Source organism: Ischnura elegans, chromosome 4 (genome assembly GCF_921293095.1).
Source record: "Ischnura elegans chromosome 4, ioIscEleg1.1, whole genome shotgun sequence".
Classification (NCBI taxonomy): Eukaryota; Metazoa; Arthropoda; class Insecta; order Odonata; family Coenagrionidae; genus Ischnura; species Ischnura elegans.
This window is the reverse complement of record NC_060249.1, coordinates 72,008,031-72,023,789: the sequence shown is the minus strand read 5'-3', so window position 1 is coordinate 72,023,789 and position 15,759 is coordinate 72,008,031. Positions and strand designations below refer to the sequence as shown.

Sequence of the window (15,759 nt, the reverse complement as noted above, 5' to 3'; positions counted from 1 at the left end):
CTACATTTTTATAAGTGTATTTTCGGGGTAATTTTAGTTTATGGACGAATGCTCTGCTGTGTGATTACTCCCGTATAACCTTTGCTTGGATATTGCAATAAATATTTGATAGTTAAATTTTAGACTCCATAGACACGAGAGTATTGTTAAATTAAAAATGAAACGGTATGTCTCAGAAGAAGGCGCTAACCTCCCAACTTTTGAGCGCCGCCGGTCACGGAAAGACCTCTTGCGATTCGTTAGAGATTACGGTTGCGCAGATCTCTCCCTCCATACCTCCGCGCATGGTCACGTGACTCGGGCCAGCCGCGGCCCGTGGCGGCGGCAGCGGGAACGAATCAAGCCAGTCGGAGTGGGAATGTGAGAGGTGTCGGTGGAGTGTGTGTGTGAATCTCTGGCTTGGGTCGAAAGCCACGTCCTGTTTGGGTACCTGTGTATTCGTACCGGAAATACCACTAGGCTTTTCGGACGTGTACTCTCTAACCCTCGAATGGAGTAATTTCCTCGTTTTTTAAATTCTCTCTCGTGTTGTGTCGTGGATTTTTTTGGCGGTGGTCCCGTGCAAACTTCAAAACCTCGTGTAGTCCGTTGTTTACTGTTTTTTGTGCGGGCTAGTGCCTATACACATCCTCATCTGGCGGACGTGTCTTTTTGGAATTTTTTTACCCTTAAGAAGAACGGATTTGTGGGGCTTGGGATTGAATAAGTGAATAATTGACATCAACTGGCAATCGGTAAGTTAACAATCCGTTTTCATTCACCTATGCATTAACCATTCCGATCTCAAATGACTGTTGGAACAAGTACATGTTGTATGTCCTGCCGTAAGACATTGGTGGCTGTTTAATTTTATGATTATCTGCTGTATTATCTCAGCATGTTTGTGTCCTATATCCCATGCGTTCGACTTATTTGCTCGAGTTTGTTGTAACTGTTGTAACCCGTGTAGAAGTTACACGGCTTGGTTGTACTGTTAGTAGTGCTTTTATGAAAATCATTTCTGAAGTGTGAATGCTCGAGCTTGACCTGCGATGAAATGTGCATTTTTTATCCATCTTTCGGAATATTGAATGGAGATTCCGTTATGTTTTGGTGTAGCTTGAACTTATCCTGATAAACCTCGCGCTGAACTCTTTTGACCCAACCGATCATTCTGAGCAACGGTCTAACATAGTTTTTTTTTCAAACGTTTAAATATGTAGTGCTATGTATCACTATTTTGCATCGCTAATGTGTCATCAGCCATGAGCACTCCCGCTACCTTGGTGAACGAACGTGGAAGCATAGGTGTTCGTAAATGTTATACCGTTACTTGAAAGGTCGCAGTTGCTTTTTATTTTGTCTCAGCCGATTGGAGGAGAGGACACGGATTCAAATGCTTTGCCGTGTTGTAACCATTTCCAGGGATGTAATGCATCCGCGATAGTTTAGCCTTATGACGTGCATTTTGATTTCTGGGACAGAGCGTATTTGTAAGGAAAACCTGCATTTATTGTTGATAGACTAGGTGTTGTAGCTTTGATTACTTATATGTTATATTCTCTTGAGAAACGCATCCTTTATACAGGAAAGACTGGGTGACTGTTTTCTCAACATTAAATATTCAAAGCCAAGTCTCGCATTCCTCAGGAAAAGCGTCATCTTTCGGTAATCCATCTATCGCTTGTCATGATGTGTCCGGTGAAACGTGTTCCCGCTTGTTAATTTTTAATGTAGTATAAGATCAGCCATTTACCTATTTCATTGGATTCGGCATTTTTGTAATGTTACCACTATGAGACGATTAGTGACACTTCTTACTTGTCCAATAAATAATGCTGACGAGGTGTATGGCTATTGTTGGTCGCAAGTTCGTCGCTCGCATTGGCTTAATCTACTCGAAGTAACTAACCGTCTTATGCTTCACTTGGTGAAATAAATGCTGCCACTTTGTGTGACGACATTAATGGAATTTGTTGTATCACTTTGGAAGTAATGTTTTCCTCTATTTCCATGCCTAATTCCACGTTGGTACGTAATGTTTCAGTAAAGCAATAATTTAAATTGAATAACTTGACTCCATCTTCATTTTAACATATGCACCTTTTAATCACCAGTTATATTTAGCCATGTAAAAATACGTTTGATCGGGTTTTATTCCGCATAATTCTCATTTTTTCACAACACTGTGTATGGTTACTTCGCGACGAGCCGCTGGAGATATCTATGACCGCTCCGCGCTTTGCCAGTGTGTGTGGATTTTTCGTCGAACCTCACAAATTGAGGGTAAATTCTCTGTTTGGTGTGCTTTATTTAATCTGACCATTATACTCGTGATTCATAATAGATTCCAGCTTTGTTATGTTATTATATTTTTTAACATTTACATATTTACATAACATTTTAGTATGAGATTGGGACTAGTATTTACGTTAGTCTTGTAAGTTAATCTCATTTAAATCGTATGCTATTCTTAGTGAATGCTTAGCCAATGCTAAATACCCTACTTTAGGGTTTAATGTAGAATTGCTTGTTGTGTATTGATGTCCAGCAAATCTTCTCCAGGAGATCCCAAAGGGTTCAAGGTTTACCTATTGTTGAAGTAATGCTTCCGCTAAAACTTTACAGCCCCGATTATTAGGGTACCTATCTCAACCTGCACATTGGAATTTTGTGGCGGACTTGCATTGCCTAAGTCGCTCCAAAATATTTCCTACTGTAAGCTTCAATTACCAGGAGATACTGTTTACCTTTTCGAGGCAAAGGGAAGTCAACGAGCCGTGATTATCGCCTCATTACGGGCTCCCGAACCACCCTCTTGTGTACCTTGTCGTGTGTTTGGCCGTCTCGATGACTATGACGGTGTGTGCTGCGACAAAAACCTATGTTATCCTCTTGCTGACCGATGTTGAGGATGCCTTCGTAATATATTTTTTCCACTGTCCTGTCGCTCATGCGTCCGTTCTCTGCTCGGTTTGTTGCGGTGCTAAGGGTTCCGTGAGGTGGCCTGCCTGTCACGGAGCACCTGGGCACGATCCGGCGACCGCGAGGTCGGTCTGACGCACATCCGCGGCGTTGCCACATCTCGCCGTTTCCGTGAACACCAGTCCACACGCTGTTACTCCGCTCTCCCTCCTGCCTCGTACCTGTAATCACGGCCACGCCTCTGGGATGACGGCGATGGGCAGTTCGGTTTCCTCAAGACTCAATCGCTCGATCAATTATCACGAACCTACGAGTTTCTCACTCGGCGTCACCGAATAATATGCCCAGTAGTGCTAGCATATCAGTATTTTCGTAGCTTTTCTTGCTATCTCTCAGTTTGTGGTGCCTTTAATGTAGATCAGATCTTAAGCACTGGTGCAACGGAATGATTGATATATGTATGTACATTTACATAATGCTCTACGAACCACATTATAGGGTGTTTGGCAGAGTTTGGTCTTGTATACTACATGCTGGTGATCAATCAACAGCATGCAGATCCACATGCACTTCACACAGCCATAAAAATGCTGCGAATACTAGCACATTATACCTTCCCATGCATGCAATTGTAAATCTTGCCAACTACATATGGCGGCAATCTGCCTATCGAGCAATCTAGCGATTTGATCGATGGATTTTTCTTCCTCAAATGCACTAAAATCGCTGGCACATTAATTGCTTACGCTTGGTTTCGCTAATAGTAGGACCCGCCCGCCTTTGTGACGGTGCGGGATTCCTCGTCCCTTCCCTTCCTTCCCTATCCACTCCCAGGAGGCGTCGTCGGGCTCCTATCGCGGCGGCGCCTCCTTCCTTGTTCCTTACCGTCCTTCCTCTTCTGGGTACAGGGGAAGCTCGTGCTTACAGTCCCTGCCTCACGAGTGTAACCTTGCCAGACCGCCCTGGAGTCTCGTTTCCACTGCCTATCGAGCTAGAAAATCTAAAACTGCTGTTGGATACATGCTGGAGTGGGTGTAACCCCTACCACATAAGTTTACACGTCGTTTTTGTACGTGTCATTGTGGTAGCACCTACATGTAGATGAAGCTGTGTCCGGAAGAAATGCTCCTGTGTCTTTCTCATTCATTTGTGACCATAACGATTTCCTTCCCCGAAGAAGTACGTGAAACCTCAGCTATCAATGAGTGTTAGGTGTCAGATGTGCAGCCAGGTATTGAGGAGATTTGTATGCCTGAAACGCATCCAAACACCTATTAGAGTGTACTTGAACCCCAGCAATCCACCCCGATTTTGATTAGCAGATGGTAAGTTTTTAATAAGAGGCGATGTATGCGCTATATACGATTAATTGTCGCTGGAAAGGCTGTCTAAACGACGTTTTCGTACGTAAAACCGTCTTTTTGAAGAGAGCTGTTTCAGGATTAATCCGGTGGAATTATAACATGTCAGAAAATTAAAAGTCACTGGCGATTTTACACAAATATGACAATAGCAATAAGTTTGTTGTTGTGAACTCCCTCCATGAGTGCATCCAAGTATCATTCATTAATGAATAAAGAGGAGAATTTCACTTCTATAGAAAAGTTCCGAGAGAAGGCAATTACTTGAAGGAGGTATTGTAACTCATTACATGTGACATATATAATACAGGCTTATCTGGCTAGCAATAAGAAAGAGGCAAAATCTGTTAAAAGCAATTCGATCCTCGAATCATTCTGGCTGGAGCACAGATTTAATTGTTGGAGTACATAGCAATTGCAACAAGGCCTCGTAGTCAACCTAATGCCGGAACAATTTCAGCGTTGGGAAACATTCATTACCGATAATGCGTTTTGAGCTTGTCGTCGTGTATGGTCTCGTGACGGTCCACAGTGAAAGTACCCTGGGATCCAAAGTTCTTTTAAGGGCTCAGGCGTGCATTGTTTTGATGCGAGTTAGGAAACCGTAATGTCTTGGAATTCACGTGGCCTTTCGTCGAGCGCGTTGAATCGGATTACGTTTGCCGTTATCGCTAAGTGGGCCACCGCTTTTCTTCGGGGATAGTTTTTTTGAGCCCTTTTATGCATCGCTTGATGAAATGTGAGCAATCTGTTCAGTTTATTTATTGATAGGTGCCGAGGTCATTACCTTTCATTGTATTCGTAACCTGTGCACGACGTCGTGAGTAATACAAGGCGGACGATTTCATTGGTGGATCGCAGGCTTTTCTGTTGGATTTAGCAATGAATCCTTGTCATGAGTTGTATTGCATCCAATGTCTTGGATAGCTTGCCTAGCATCCACCTCTATATTGATTCAAATTTATACTGTTTTACACTTATTTTGGCAATCTATTGCGTACACATTTCGGTGTCTTAGTAACGGCAAACGTCTCGCAGACATAATACTTCCAAGTCTTCATTTTACGTTGTTTTTTTTTATTTAATTAATTTTTTATTTGTGTTTGTTTTATTATTCTTTGTTGGTAGATGCTTTCTTTCCGATGTTTGATCTCCGTGGTTTAATTTATTGATAACTTGGTTTTGACGGTGTACATTCATTTAAGCATCGAAGCATTTAAGAGTCATCACAATCAATATAGCATTGACTTCTTTCTTGTATTTGAGTGAAGCAATCGTGTTATTTCTTGGGTTCATTGCTGTCTTTGTTAATGTGACTATATCATGGGCTTTTTTTCTATTCCGAAGCATTTTTTCACCCTTCTCCATAAAATGACTCATTGCACACTTTGATCTCATTGCATATATTCATTTTATCCACCTATTCATCTTAATTTTTCATCGAACGCTTCCTTGTTCAGTTTTACACGCTTTAGATAAGTGTATCCGTCTTTAACCCCCAGCTCCACGCCGCCCGTAGTAATTGATAGTGTCCGTCGACCAAGTAAAGGCGTCTACCGTCTGTATTCTCTCCCGCTCCACTCTCCAACCTCCCGGTGACTGAGATATTGGATCAATTTCAGGGGTATTTGTCATCATTCTCGCAAATGACCTCGTACCCTTGGCTAGTTCCATCTGTCGTCGTGTTTTATCATCCCTAGACGACTCAATGGAGGTGGATGAGTAAATCAAAGCCTTGATCGTCGTCGTTTATGCAAGTCTAGTTCGTCTCCTGATTGACCTTTTATCCTACTTCGGGGTTTTAGTAAATATATGGGATAATTTGGTGCGATAAGGGTTGATGTGAATGAATCTCTTCGTTTTTCGGTCGACTTACACATGCCATCGATCTTTCCTTTGATTCTTGGAATTTTACAAAAATAAGTACATGTATAATGTAGGTAATTAATATTGCTTATGTCCCGTGGGGGCAGGATTTTTTCCGATTGCGGCGCCTTGAAGGCATTAAGTCCAATTTTCAGTCATTTTTATTCCGTAAGGACGCGTCCGGTATTATTATGTATTATATACGTGTGTACATGGATATACTTTTATATTAAAATCAATGACATATTTGGAGTTATCTCACTTTTTAATTGAATAGAGGGGCATTGACATCATTTTCATATTGATGTATCTTGCAAACAATGGCCTCGCCGGAAGTGCAAATATGTTCCAATTAGATTCAATGTCATCCTTTGATAGCCGTGGAGGCGGTGAGCTCGACAGTCATCGAAGAGCACAAGCTGGATGGATGTCCTATAAGAAAAAAAATGCCCGGCTGATATATTATATCCTCTATGATTAAATTTATGTAAGGTCTCGTTCGACCGCTTAAGCTGGAAGTTAGGTATGTCATGGTCCTTCAGCTTCCGAGACCGGTTTTATTCCAAAACAAATCCTAATGGGCCCTGAGGGTACCTACCACCCTCCCCAGTGTTACGATAGGTAAATTTTTGTGTATATGCGGGTCGTTGAGGGTCTGGTTTTCACCCCCCTTGATTTAACACCTCTCCGGGCCCTGGTCCAAACACAAGCGGGCGCGTGGGGTAGGTAGGCACAGCTGATGGCGTCGATCCCTGCGCAGTCTATTGTCCTGCCTTCAACTCTCGTTCCATTCACCCGTGGAGTCTGGAGCCATTGGCGCTCTCCCCCCATAGCCTTTCACACCATCCATCCCTCTTTTCCTCCTGCTTCACCCTCAGCTGGCCTCCTAATCGTCCATCCCCTCTCCGTTTCCACGCTTCCATCTGCCGGCCACCCTCTCTCGAGTTGCATTCTTCTCTTTTCTCGGCCAACACCTCCGATTCCACTTCCCTCCGTTATATTCTATGTCTCTCCATGTTCCTTCATTTCCCTATACCAATTTGGTCGAAAGGATCTCAATCCGTAACTAAATATATGCTTTGGGGCGATCACCCCCCTAGGCAATCCCGGTGGTCGTCACTCGTCTCTCTGCCACGATATTAGATAAATAATCTTTTATTTAAGCAGATGCAGTTACTGTATGTCAAAAAGTAGGAAATAGTTTAAAATATTTTTTTAAATTTATCTTAGGCTTTGTGGATGGGGATCTAGACCCCTCATCTCCCATAGTTACGTCACTGAGCCGAAGAATCTAATTAGTTCAGCGCGAGCCACCTCATTCCGTTGGGCATGTGCGAAGTGCTAAGAAGTGTTTTATCTTGGGGGAGGGGGACAGCAATCCTACAGGGGATTTTGTGGCTATGAAACACACCCCATTGAAACGGTATTCTCTAGTCCGTAAGTGTTCCTGAAAAATTTGTTTGAATTAGCATCTGAAAACAACATTAAGTACTATTAAGGACTAAAATTAATTTCAGATTTTGATGTTTTTGTTTTCGTTCCACTTGAATATGGCGCGGGTTTCGTACTTTTCTCGAGCAAATTATCATTTAAGTTGGGGGGAGGGGCAAGCGCCTTCTGGCCCTCCAAAACTCCGCCTATATACTGGTTGGCAGGGAGATGTTACTTATCCTACGTGCTGCATATTACTGGACAGGAATTTTAATTTAAAGGATCGTACAATAAGGTAAGGTGGGGTAAGTTCGACCCCTAAATAGCATATATATCAATTTTAACTAGCTTGGGAAAATTTTCTAGGCTTGCTAAAAACATGAGATTCAATTTACAATATGTATGTGAATCACTGAAAAAGATAATTAGAAGAAAAATCCTCTCACTGTAAAGTTGTAATTTTTATAAATTTTTTCTTACAATCTTGTCAAGGGATTGCACTTACCCCGTGCATGGGGCAATTGCGTCCCATGGCTGATGTGCAATATATTTCCACATTACGTGGCATATGGGGTTAGTGCGATTTTCCCAGAAATTCAGCTGTACATTGCTTATTAAAATACCAAATTATGTTTAACCATTCTTGAGAAATCGACTTTTATCTCAGGTAATGTAAGTAGAATTTTTTGCATTTTTTGGTTCATTATGACACAATATGGAATTGTTTTAAATGTGTTTTTTTAATGTTGGTAACAGTATTCAACTGTTTCACATTAATTCAAAAGTATATTTAAAATAGCTGGTGTGCATAAAAGCTGGATAAATAATAATAATAAAACTAGTATAAATCTTGCATATGACAACAAATCTGAATATAAACTAGATTGTAATGAACAGAGAATTGCTTCCCTAATGTAACTTACGTTATTAATATAAAAAAGCAAAATGAAGAAAAACTCATGGTCTTCTACTAATTGAAGATTGAATATTTATTTGTTTATTTTAAGTTGTACCCCGAAAAAGATAGGAAATTTCATGTTCGCCATCATATTCATTTTAGGTATAGGTTTTGGATGATACCTGGCCCATTATCTATCAGCGGGCAACATCTGTGTATCGCCTGAAGCAGGAACCGAACATCAGGAGAAATTCCACATCCCTCTCATCCTTACCATTCCATCTGTTCCGCTTACAGATTCAATTGAGGCCCACTCATCGAGGATTTCCCCATTTTTGTTGATTTAGGTTGTGAGTATTTTCAATCTAATGATGTTACTTTGCAAAGCAAGTTTTAAACCCTGTATATTGAAAGGATTGGGTTGGTGTGGTAACTTGAGTGTAGGCTTCATATCCATATGGACTCGGGTTCAAATCCCAATGGTGGCAGAGAATTCAGACTGACCGATTGAATAATGTGTGGAGAACATTTCAAGCGCAACACTCCGTCCGTCGGATGGGACGTTAAGCCGTTGTCCCATTGGTGCCTTTCGTTAAGAGCATGCTAATGCCGACGCCGGGTTTCTCTCCGCCCTTCCCTGCTCTACCCACCCCTAATGGCGCAAATGACCCCAGCTTTTGATCGCCTCTTGCAAATACCATACCATACCCTCAATCGAACCTTTTTCAGTCCTTTTAAGTGATTATTTTTTCCTTTCTTGACGTGATGAATGAATTTTTCAAGGGAAGATTTGTCATTTTCGAATTAAAATGTCATGTGCAAACGATCTTCGGCACGGGACGCTTCGACCAGGTATAATCGGTTCGACAGAGTTTACACAGGCTACGCCATCGTCCTCCTGAGGCTTCTCTCTCTCTCTCTCTTGGCTTCCTCCGAACTCACCCTCCTCCTCTTCTCCTCGCCACTTTGCACTTCCTCCCCCGCTTCGCTCCTCAGGTCTCACTCCCAGCAAAAACAATGTGGATGAGGCGGAGGGAAAAAAAGTATGGAAGGCAGCCGACTTGGAATAGGTGTGTGTGAGAGTGGAGGTAGGTGGGGAAGGGGGTGAAGAAGGGAATGATGGAAGAAGGGATGGGTAAGTTGGCGTGGTGGCGGGTGTGTTTTCAGAAGAACGGGAGGGGGGGGGGGGAGAAGTTTCCGGCCCGCAGTCATTAATCCGTGAACGCAGTGGATTTCACCTTGAGGGCGTCTCTCTCTCTCTCCTTTCTGGTTTAGTTCGCTGGTTCGTTTGTACTGGCTGTGGTGGTTCCCAATGTTTGAGGAGTCTTCTTCCCCGGGGAGAATTTTTGTATGTTGCGAAATGACTTTACTGGGGGGATGGGATGGTATTCGTTTTGTTGTCATATAGCTTTGAGGGAGAGCATTGGTTTTCTTTTGGGGACTGCCTTAAGTTCACTTTTCCGTGACAACATATTCAACAACATAGCCCGCTTCGGGCTCTTATGGGGGTTGGCATTATTTCAAAAATATATTTTATCCCGTATTTTCGAACATGTGATTGAAAAAATAAAATTTTTATGCGTCGAATCTTCCCATGTCAGAATACAGAATTTGAGCGTACTTGATTCTGATCTGTAATTGTCATTTATCTCATTTTTCATCGGTTTTTAATTTTTTGCAAGTACGGTTCCTTGGTTATTTTAGCGCAAGTATATTTTTAAATGCAATTTTCAAAACTCGTTGGCCAAGTATGCTCGAGCAGCTGAGATAGACTTGGTTTTTCCCTTCTTCTTTTTTCCTTCTTGGCGTGTCTTTTCTTTACGCCATCAATATTTTCAGTCGCCCCTTGTCCTTCATCAATGATGGATGGAACAGTAAGGACCTGTGACTGCGTAGGTTTCCGCGGTGTCGAGATTTTAGTAAGGACCTGGTTTGGAATGAATCTTTGTTTTGAATGGAGCTTGGTTTAGTGGCTGATAGGTGAAAACAAACGCCATGTTCTCTCTGTATAGGTGTGGAGGAGAATAAGGTAAGTAAGTTTGACTAAATGGGACAGAATAGAAGTCATTCGTATGGTAGTAGAAGGGAGAATCTTTCTTCCACTAATATCTGGCAAACAATCTCTCTCTTTCGAAAGATAAATTCGTCTCCTATTCAGAGTCAATGCGAAAGTAATTTGGTCAGTAATGTTTATAGTTTCATCTTATCCCGTTTTTGTCTACTGCACATTCATTTTCTCCACTTCGAGCTTTTCCTTTCTATATTTTTGTTTTTAATTGAATCTAGCATCCTTCTCACCTTCGTTTTCTTCTCTTTTCGTCGTCCGTTTTACCAGTTGGAGAAAAAGAGCAATCTTGCATGAGTAAACAAACCTGCCCGAGTATCTGTTTTCAGTAGGTTTTTTTTAACGACTAGCCATTGAACCTGATATATAATTCATGCATTTTTTTACTCGCCACCACGGTTGCCCCCGGAGACAAGATCTTCGCCTTTAAGTGCTGCACAAGGCGTACTATAGCGTCGTTTCACTCTCGAAACTCTCCTTTTTCTCCGCAGCCGTCTCTCACAACCCTTTTCCGGCTGAGTTGTATCCGCTCTTTTCGCGAGAAGGGGTTTCCTTGCCTTCCGTCGATTCTTCTCTAAACAGCACTTCCCTTGCGTCTTCCTCTCCGCGCAACAATCTTTCCCTTTCTTCTCATTTCGCTCTTTTTTCTTCACTACCATCCCTTCTTCCTCTGCCCGATTTTTTCGCATTTTTTCCCCATCACCCTCTCCAACCCTTCATCCTGCCTTGTCGGCGTTCTGCAAGTCTTTGGGCGGAGAGGAGTTGCAAGAGTAGAGATTCGCTTCAGATTTTTTTTACGACAAGCGGTGGACCTAGAGAGAGAGTGCCAAAGCAGAAGTCTGCTTACAAGCCTCGACTTGTCTAGTAAAATTATCCAGAGAACGGAGAAGAAGTTAAATTCCTTCGAAATTAAAGTATTAAGGTAAGTTTTTGGAAGCAAAAGAAAAAATGGAACTTATAATGGAGAGTAAAAAATATAAGGAATTTAGTGACATTTTTAACTCACGAGACGTTGTAGCTGAATCCAAATCAGTTTTTTTAATAACATATAGTGTCGTTATAAAATTATATGTAGTGTCGAAACCACGGTCCGTAGTGGAGTTATATTAAGTGTGGGAATTTCCCTTTGTTGTTCACATTTTTTCATGGGTCCATCGTATTTCCACCAAGTCAAACCTGAAACCATTTCATGCGTTTTTTCGGACAAAGGGAGACAGAGTACCGATCTTCTTGTTCTAAAAATGAGACCAAGAATACCTAATTCGAAGCAAGATAGTAACCGAAACGAGGGAGTTAAATTTTGATACCTACCAAAATATCTATTAGCATACAGGTACCTGTATGTGTTCCTTCCCTGATTGTGATGCATTTTATCTTTTCCAACTAATGATTTCTGAACTGATATCTTTGTGTTGTTTGATAGGTATTCCTTCGCGATCAAACGTTTTATAATCCCCGTGCCTGGATATACTTGTATCGATTGCTGACTAATTTGCCGTTAGTTAATTTTTGCTATCTATAATAATGTATTTGTGCCAATTTACAATGTTCATCTATCGGCTAGTTATAAGGTGATCACGATTTTCTATCGACAATTGATTAGCCATTTAATATCGATAATCCATCGTTAATCCGAAGGCTAATGTCTACCGATTGACTAGAAACAAACAATTCGCGAATGACCTTGAAGTCAGCATCAATATTTAAGCGGATTCGTCGTTGACGATTGTTTAGAAACATAGCCACGTAGTTTTATACCCAGGCACAATAATTTAGCCCATCCTGAAGGGAATAGCTCCAAGGATGGATATTTTCGCAGATCGAATTTAATGGAATTTTGTAGCTGCGAAAAAATATAGGCCACGCTTTGGATTTTTTTCCACCTTTCCCCCCTCCTAGTTTTCCCTTATGAGGCAGCTGTGTGGTGTAAGTTTCTTGGGCACTGGGCTGGGCTGGAATTCTCGTTCCTTTTGTCATTATTTTTTGAATCGGGATTTATAAACGCTTGTGCTTGCCGGAAGGCATGGGCATGCCTTTTCCGCGCACCCGTCTCTCCTATTCTATGCCTTTTCTTTATTGGTTTCTCTTTGTCAAGCCTTCTTACCCTACATCCTTGCTTGCTTATATAGCCTTTCTCTCTTTCTATTGGGTTCAAATATGCATCACCTGTGTGATTCAGATTAAGAGTGGATTTTGTGAGTGAATTCCCTTCCCAACCACTATGGACGTTGCTTGCAAAGTACCATTTCAATTACTAGTCCCAAGAATTATTATTTTATGAAGATAGAAGTTTCGGTACGGTTGTACCATTCCCTTGCTGCCATTATGTGTACGGTGGACCTACTCTATTTGCACATGTTTTAGATATTATTTCTGATATTTCGTTTTTGTGTTAACTTCTTATTTTAAGTTGCGTTTCGCATTAATTCGTTACGGTTTAAGAGTGGGCTAAGTTTTTGCATGTGGAACCAGTTTCTCAGAAAAAGATTTTTTTACTTATTCACTAATACTGGAATCTTAGTGTCGTGGTTCTCCTTCGATCATGATACTTCGCTCGGATGGGGAAATAAATTTTGCAAAGAAGTATTAGAACTTCCGTAATCTGGTGACGTATCTGATATCGATATATTTCCCGTCGTACTTTGTTTTTTTTTATTTTTTTGTTATTTGTGTCACAACTGATTTTGTTTCGTGTGTCCTTCATCAGGGGCGATTAATTAGTAGAAGGAAATTACAGGAGGACCCAGTAATATATGTGCTGCTCATAAATCGTTTCGTGATTAGAGTTCATTACTCGTTTTTGCCGTTTTAACTCTTTCTATCGCCTCAGGCGTTTGTTTTTGGCATGTACCTACTAGAAGTGAAATCAATTTCCATCGCGGACATGGATATGACATGCGGATAAATTTTGTGGCGACGATGTCGATTTACATAAAATTTATCGTAGATATTTAATCCTATATTTTTTGCTTTGAAGATAGGCTCACTATTCTGAGGAAGCGAGCGAACGCTTATTGAACTCTTGGACGAGCAACTCTGAAATCACTCCCCTCCGATCCCTTATAGTTGCGTTTATCTGCCTTTCACTAAGTTCCGGTCGTGCATTGCCCGTCGATTCATTGCATCCGGTGATGGCGAGCAGAAGGGCAGCTGCTCCAGAGGAGACGAGAGCCGCTCTGCATCTCCCCCCTCCTCTGCTCCCGCGGCGTCTGCGGCTAAAATCACAGCCAGTTTCGCGCAGTAAACAAACAACTATAACGCCACCGGCTTGTATGTGCCCTTGCGACTCCAATGATGGCGCAATTGCTGGTCTCACCTGCCCGAGCCGCGGTGCGTCGTTGCTTGGATGGAATTACTACTGGTTTGTTTTGTGTTCTGTTTTCGTTCCCTTCTCGATTGCGTTGTTTCAATTTTCGTGTTCAGTCAGGCCTCCTCTTTGACCATGTACGCATCGCGTAGCGAGGTGTGAAAATTAGTGTAGTCCTGATGCACAAATTCTGTGAATTTTATCTACATGATACATGATACCCTGCGAGCCACCTATAGGGTGTTTGGCATAGGGTGATAAATCACCAGCATGCAACAGGATGCCAGCATGCACGCCACGCATGTACGTATGACACATAAGCTACTAAATCCTACTTATGAATGCAAACTCCCTACGAAACTCGAACATGCAAAAGATGATGTTAGAAATTCTAGAAAAATTCAGAAACATGAAGGTATCATCTCATAGAACGTTAATTGGTACTCTGTAGAAGGCTTTACTTGCCGTGTAATAAGAAACAAATTCGTATGGAAACGATTATTTCATACCGTTTCGTTTGTTGTCTTATTGTGGGTAGCCTGTGTGAAGGGAATGTATATAATTTGGCTGAGATAACAATATTTATATCTATTTTTCAAACGTCAGTTTAACCGTCTTGAATTGCGGATATTGGATGTATGTATATCGTGCATCTCTGGCTGGAGGTTCTTGCATCACGTTTAGCTGTAGCTGATCTTCACAAGATTTTATACCGATCACCTTATGGCTATAGAATTTAGATCGCGTGAAATATTTGCACCTACTGACCGAAACTGTTGATGTTGATTTCATTGCTTCGTCATTTGAAACTTGCCAGATTGCGATTTTTTATCCGTTATAGTGTTATTAGGGCGTATAGATTTTGTATCGCGTGCGATTCAGATCGGAGTTAGACGTTCGCCGTTATATTTATAGAATTGAGGTTTTGGAGGCATCGCCGGATATAAAGATCGATGGTTCATCTGTTATATCGGTTATATTTTTTTTTGTATTTGAAAAACAAGGAAGATGAGCTAGCACGACAATCTGTCATATTGCATTTTCTTGATGCCCTGCGAGCCTCTCTTAGAGTGGTTGTCAGGGATGAGTATTTAACCCCCAAATTCATCTACACAATTTTTTTCCCTAAGACAATATTATCTCTCCCTAAAGTTGATTGTTCAATTAAATTGCCGTTTCGTTAAATAATAATTAATTGTGGTTTTCAAACTGTACCCTTCGTGATTATCTGGGTATGTAGGTTGCCGTTATCTATGTATATAGGTTGACTTTTAAAGGGAGTGGAAGTAAGTGGTGCATATCATAATGCAATAAATGGAGACACAAGTAGTGATTCGATAAAACCACTCAAATAGGTGATTGCATGTGATGCTTTCCATTTCTCGGTCCTCCGGAAAATTAGCATTTATAGTTGAAGACGGGTGTAATATATCCCAGAGATTCACTCGTAGGTATTTTATTACAGGAGCCTGATGCCCCAGTGATTGATTTTTATAACGATTTCCTCTTTTTCCGCACCTTGAAGTGAGAGGATTGTTGCGAATTCGAGGGGAATATGTTTATATATACCGCACTACTGATTTGCTTATAAATTTTCCCTCAACTACAGTTACATTGTTTTAGGTCCTGTTTGATAGTCACGTGATAAATGTGGAACCTGGGTGGAAGTATACCATATTTGTGGATGGTTTTATCAGGATATTTCAGTATATCCGTAGTATGAACTGAACAGTGATATCATTCATGGTGGTTGTAATTTTTCCACGGTTGCTCAAAAGCTTAATTCATTACTGTGGTTCTAAGGACAGGGCGGGTAGAGCTGAAGTAGGTACTTGAGGCAGTCGAAGCAATGATATTGCCTTGAATAAATGAACTTAAAATATTCTTTGCCGTGATTCGCTTGCGCTATTTTTTCCTGAATTTATGG

General features: G+C 41.3%; 1 protein-coding gene across 1 annotated transcript in view; it reads left to right on the top strand.

The window, feature by feature from the left end:
* The first annotated feature begins 360 nt into the window (after positions 1 to 360).
* The window catches only part of LOC124157662 (signal-induced proliferation-associated 1-like protein 3), a 255,007-nt gene continuing 239,608 nt past the window's right edge, over positions 361 to 15,759 (top strand). Inside the window, exon 1 of the mRNA XM_046532592.1 lies at positions 361 to 734. The gene's annotated coding sequence lies outside the window, so the exon portion shown is untranslated. The remainder of the gene's footprint in view (positions 735 to 15,759) is intronic.